This window comes from Myotis davidii, unplaced genomic scaffold (genome assembly GCF_000327345.1).
Source record: "Myotis davidii unplaced genomic scaffold, ASM32734v1 scaffold270, whole genome shotgun sequence".
Classification (NCBI taxonomy): domain Eukaryota; kingdom Metazoa; phylum Chordata; class Mammalia; order Chiroptera; family Vespertilionidae; genus Myotis; species Myotis davidii.
In genome coordinates this window covers 129606-135910 of record NW_006282181.1, presented here as the reverse complement: position 1 = coordinate 135910, position 6305 = coordinate 129606, and positions in this window count along the sequence as shown.

The window sequence follows — 6305 nt, the reverse complement described above, 5'->3', positions numbered from 1 at the left end:
TACTAGAGGCCCAGTGCATGGATTCATGCATCGATGAGGTCCTTTGGCCTGGCCTGCGGAGATCAGGCTGAAACTGGCAGTTCGACACCCCCCAAGGGGTCCCAGATTGCAAGAAGGCACAGGCCAGGCCAAGGTACCCCACCAGTGCACGAATCCATGCACTGGGCCTCTAGTATTATAGTAATAGTATATTGTTGCATATATTATATAACATATAGTTATGTATTATAAACTTATAAAATATTTATATAATATTATAAATGTTGGCAGTAAAACTTAGTATTTTCAAACCATGGATTGATACTGTAGTAGAAATTGACACTTTGAGATTTAGGCATTGTCATCAATGTCATATTGTAAGCCAAAGGAAAGTCTTCTGGTAGCCATCAAAAGGTGGATTTTTCCCCTGTGCCTTTGCATTTATGAACTTTATATTCTTTTGAAAGAATTTAAGAAATTCCCTGTTAAATATAACATGAACCTTTTAATTTTTTTAACCATATAAGTTTGAGAAAATCACTTTTGGACTAAAAATGCATTTATACTAAGAATTTAAAATTAAAGATTCTGTCCATTCCATCTCATTTAGATCTTAAATCTTTCATATCCTTATACTTTTTTTAAAAACCTATTTTGCTTAACCATTTCTGACAGAGGTATTTAAAATGTCTCCTATTTTTACCAGGGATTGTCAATTTCTCTTTATAATCCCATTGCTTTTGGCTTTATATATTTCCAAGATATGTTGTCAGGGTCATAAATTCATGTTTGAAAGTCTCTTGGCAGATTTCCTTCCTTTCATCAGTGTGAAATGTCACTTTTTTACTAAATTTCCTTAAATCACATTTTGTTTGACATTAATATTGCTTCAGCATTTTTCTTTTAGTTGATATGTACCTTGTGTATTGTCTTCCATTTCTTTGTTTTCAACCTTTCTGTGTCATTTTACTAGTATATATGGTTTTGGTAAATAGCAGAGCTGAAATTTTTAAAATCCAATCTAAGACTCTCATAATAAATGAGTTTAATTTATTCACATTTATACTCACTACTTTGTAAAATAGGACTTATTTCTTTCATTTTATTGTTTTTAATTTGCCATGTTGCATGTGTATCTTTTTCTGAATATTTGGATTGATGGAATTTACTCTATTCTCCTTAGTTTTCCAATGTTTTAAAGCTACATATTCTAATTATATTAATTGATATGAGTTTCTCTTGAATTCTTTCTTTTAACATAGGAACAAATTCATGTTTTTCTAACAAAGCCTGAAATTAATCAGTATTCCCCTTCTTTTTTAGCACCCTCTAACTCCCCAAATGGAAAACCTATAAACAAATAAAATAAATTTATACTTCCTATATGTGGCTATGAATAGGGATAACTGTTTTTGTTGAGTTCCACAGGTAACCTCTATTTCTCTTCAAAGTGATCTTTCCTTATCCATGTTGTCTGACTATAGGAGCTTAAAGTTGACAAAACTATAGATTTTTATGTTGGCCCCAGCTTACAGTTCTATCTTGGATGCCTTAATGCAAGCACACATGTTCAAAGAAAGAAATACTAGATGGTAAAAAGCTTCTGCAGAAAACCCACTACACCCAAAGAAATCACCAGAGCTCAATGAATGGGCTCCTGGGAATGGGAAGATAGTTGTTTCCTGCCTGCTTTTCCAATCTAGATGTGCCTTACTGAATTAGCTAAACAACTGTATAGAAAGAAAATAATCTTTTAAAGAAAGGAAACAATCGAATGAGTGCCACTGCCATTAATGTTGCTTCACCATTTTTCTTTTGGTGATCAGCCTGTGCTAGTCACTTAATTAAATTGGAGTCTCAGTTTCCTCACCTCTAAAATTCTTGCAGTTCAATTAAATAACTAAAATATTTTTAAAATAAGTTTACAGAGGGCCCTCCACATATATTACTTTGTCTAATTTAATTTAATGTACAACACTGTATGAAAGCTTTCCAAATATAAAGTTGGCATTCTTCTTTTGTCAATGGAAGATCAACAAATCAGGGATAGATATTTATGTAGTATTCTCTTAGCTGGCCCAGAGAGTGAACATAAAATGGATTTCAAATTACAATTTAAAAAAAAATACTACATATCCCATCAGCATGCAAATCATCTTATCTGTGTACTACCTATCATAATTTATTATTCCAAGGAGTATTCTGAGTAGTAGGAAATTTGACCTAAATTCAATAAACGATGCCAGGTCATTTCAGTACATACCACTTTGCCATTTAAATTCTTGAATCTCTTACATAATATAAAGAAAGAAAGAGAATATGTAACACTTACTAAATCAGAATCCCCTTATTTACCTACAACAAATCAAAACTGTATTTTGATCATCATTCTATAGTTGAGGAAAGTGATGCTCTGAAACACTAAATAACTTTCCCAAGGTCAAGCAAGTAGTTAAGTGAAGGAACAAGACACAATACTTCCATTTTAATATTTGCTCAAGCAACACATTATGAGGAACATAATCTGCATCTCGAAAAGCAGAAACAAGGTAACTCAAGACAGGATCCTTTCCAGTGGTCGGCAAACTGCGGCTCAGTAAACTACGGCTTGCGAGCCACATGCGGCTCTTTGGCCCCTTGAGTGTGTCTCTTCTACAAAATACCGACTTCTGCGCATGGGCCTCGAAGTTCCTATCGCAATGTATGTGCACGCCCGCATGTGGTATTTTGTGGAAGAGCCACACTCAAGGGGCCAAAGAGCCGCATGTGGCCCACGAGCCGCAGTTTGCCGACCATGGTTAAATCTAAACCATTTAAACATAAATGTTTAGGGGCTTCTGTCTCACACAGTATAAATGATTTGGGGGAAATCACTCTACTACTATTCCCCTACAGATGCAAGCAGTGACTAGCATAGAAGCACAGCTATATAATTTATTAAATTTTTCCCTACCTTCTTGGAAGCAAGTAGATTTTCCTTAGAGGCAACATTCTCCCAAACGTGCCCAGTTACTTGACAACCATCAAGTTCCATGAATTAATTTCAACTCAAGAACATAATTACTAACTGATTTGGCCTAAAAATTCATGCAATATGATTAGTCGTGTTATAGAACCATTCTGATAGATAACAACTTCTGATAACACATATGATTCTTTGATATATCATTAATTATCCAAACTAAGGAGAGACACAGAGAAGCAAAGGAAAAGTACAAATTCACTGAATAAAACCCCTTGTTCCATCAAAAAACACCAATCAAAAAGGATATATGCACCCCTATGTTCATAGCAGCACAATTCACCATAGCTAAGATTTGGAAACAGCCTAAGTGCCCATCAGCAGATGAGTGGATTAAAAAACTTTGGCACATCTACACAATGGAATACTATGCTGCTGTAAAAAGGAAGGAACTCCTACCATTTGCAACAGCATGGATGGAGCTGGAGAGCATTATGCTAAGTAAAATAAGTCAGTCAGAGAAAGATAAATATCACATGCTCTCACTCATTTGTGGATTATAATGAACAACATAAACTGATGAATAAAAACAGATCTAGAGACAGAGAAGTATTGATCAGATGCTCAAACCTCAGAGGTAAGGTAGGGGAGAGATCTACCAAAGGACTTGTATGCATGCATATAAGCACAAGAGATGGACACCGACAACTGGGGGTGAGGGTAAGGGCAGGACTGGAGGAGTGGGGGGGGGGGACAATGGAGGAATAAGGGCACATTTGTAATACTTTAATCAATAAAGAAAAAGAAAAAAAAGAAAGTCTTCTAGAAATGTTACTCAAGAAGAAAGTATTAACTTCAAAGTACAATAGGATCCTTATTTGCACCGATAGTTACAAATGCCAGCTCTGGAATTGAAACTGAATTACCAATGTTTTATTCTAAATGTTTGAGCCCCCAGAGACATATTGACACAGAGAGGTGAAATTAGCATAGCCATTTTTAAGGAAATTGAAAGGGATCAAACTTAACCATTTTATTTTATGCCAAAATAAAATATAAGGCTACTGAAAATGGTGCGTTAGTTTGAGTTCATATTAAATATCTTAAGCAGTATAACTGCTGATTACCTTTCACATTAGGTGCCTTTCTCCCCCTTTGTACTATAACATGTCAAAGCCATAGGTCAGAATCTTATTTTAAGGGCTAGAAAAAAATTTTTAGTTCCAAAATTAAGACCAACTTTCTAAATATTAGAAGTGTGATATTGCAAAAGACTGTAAATTGCCATGAAACAGGTCTCATTCTCAGAGAATGCCTTTAGCAGTAACAAAATTGGAAAGACTAAGGGTGTGACCAAAGGGGAGGGTGAGTAGAAGTACTAACGAGAAGATAATTTCATAGATAGAACAAGTTGTTGGTTGCCAAATGGGAGGGGGTTGGGAACTGGTTGAAAAAGGTGAAATGATTAAGAAGTACAAATTGGCAGTTACAAAATAGTCATGCAGATGTAAAGTACACCATAGGGAATATAATCAATAATATTGTAATAACTATGCATGGTGAAGGTGGTTACTAGATTTATGGGGGGGATCGTTTTGTCAGTTATATAAATGTCTATACCAGTATGCTGTACATCTGCATCTAATATAATATTGAATGTCAACTGTAATTGAAAATTAAAATAATTTTTAAATCTAAATTAAAAAAACAAACAAACAGAAAATAACAAGTGAAAGCAAGGATATGGAGAAATAGGAATCTTCATATATTTCTGGTGAAAATATAAAATGGGAAAAAAGGAGGGAGAATCTTGGAGGAGCAGAGAATTTGTGTGAGAGAAAAGGAGACTTAAGAGAGAATGGGTGTGGAGGGCAGAGAGGCCCAAAGAGAAAGCATGGCTATGTGGAAAGCGGGCAGAGGAACCCAAGAGAGCAGAGAGGTAGAGAACAGGGTTAAGTTGAGGGGGAAGTAGAAAGAAGAGAGGAAAACTCTAGAGAACTAGTCAAAGAAGCAACAAACAAAAAGAATAACATTCAAATGCAAATGACAGCCTCAAAGACAAACCCACCTTTAGAAGAAACTTTACCAAAATGTTGGAGAAGTAGAACAAACAAACAAAACTCTGGGGAATTATGAAGTATAGTATTCATAAAAGCTTTATACAAGCATACTAGTACATTGTTTGTAAGACATTAGTCTGGGCAACAATTTTTAGGATATAACACCCAAAGCAAATGCAATAAAATAAAAATTAAACAAGTGGGACTACATCAAACCCAAACTCCTTTGCATAGCAAAGGAAACCACCAACAAAATAAAAAGGCAACCTACAAAATTAGAGAAAATATTTGCAAATAAAATATCTGATAAGGGGTTAATATCCAAAAATATAAGGAAATCAACAGCAAAAAAGCAAATAATCAAATTAAAAAATGGGCAGAGGACCTGAATAGACATTTTTTCAAAGAGGATATACAAAAGGCCAACAGGTACATAAAAAGATGTTCAGCATCACTATTCACCAGGGAAATGCAAATCAAAACCATAAGGATTCATCACCTCAGGCCTGGTAAAATTGTCATTATCCAAAAGAAAGAAATGACAAATGTTGGCGAGGATGTGGAGAAAAGGGAGCCCTTGTGCACTGTTTGGTAAAAATGAAAATCAGTAAAGCCACTATAGAAAATAGTAAGGAGATTCCTTAAAAAATTAAAAAAAATTTACCATAAGGTAGTGGTACTACCTTATGACCCAGCAGTACCACTTTTGATATTTATCTGAAATGAAATCATTATCCCAAAGAACTATCTGTAACCCATATTCACTGCAGCATTATTCACAATTGTCAGGACATGGAAACAACCTAAGTGTCAAAATGTGGCATATATAGTGAAGATATTATTCAGGCATCAAAATACAGGAAATCTTGTCATTGGCAACTTTGAAGAACTTATGTGAATGTACTGTGAGGGCATTATGGGTGAAAGAAGTCAGAGAAAGAGAACTATGTTCTTGCTTTATTATTTTTGTTAACAAGATCCCTTTATTTTCATTTATTTATTTTTTAATCCTCACCTGAGTATATTTTCCCATTGATTTTGAGAGAGTGGAAGAGAGAAGGAAAGAAAGAGAGAAATATCAATGTGAGAGAAACACATCTATTGGTTGCTTCCTGCAGGAACCCGACCAGGGCCTGCAACCAAGGTACGTGCCCTTGAACAAAATTGAACCCGGGACCCTTTGGTCTGCAGGGTGACACTCTATCCACTGAGCAAAACCGTCTAGGGCCATAATACATTTTTATAAAAAGGAACTTTTCCAAAACAAACAGAAATGGAGGGGTTGACACTGTTTCCAATTTTGG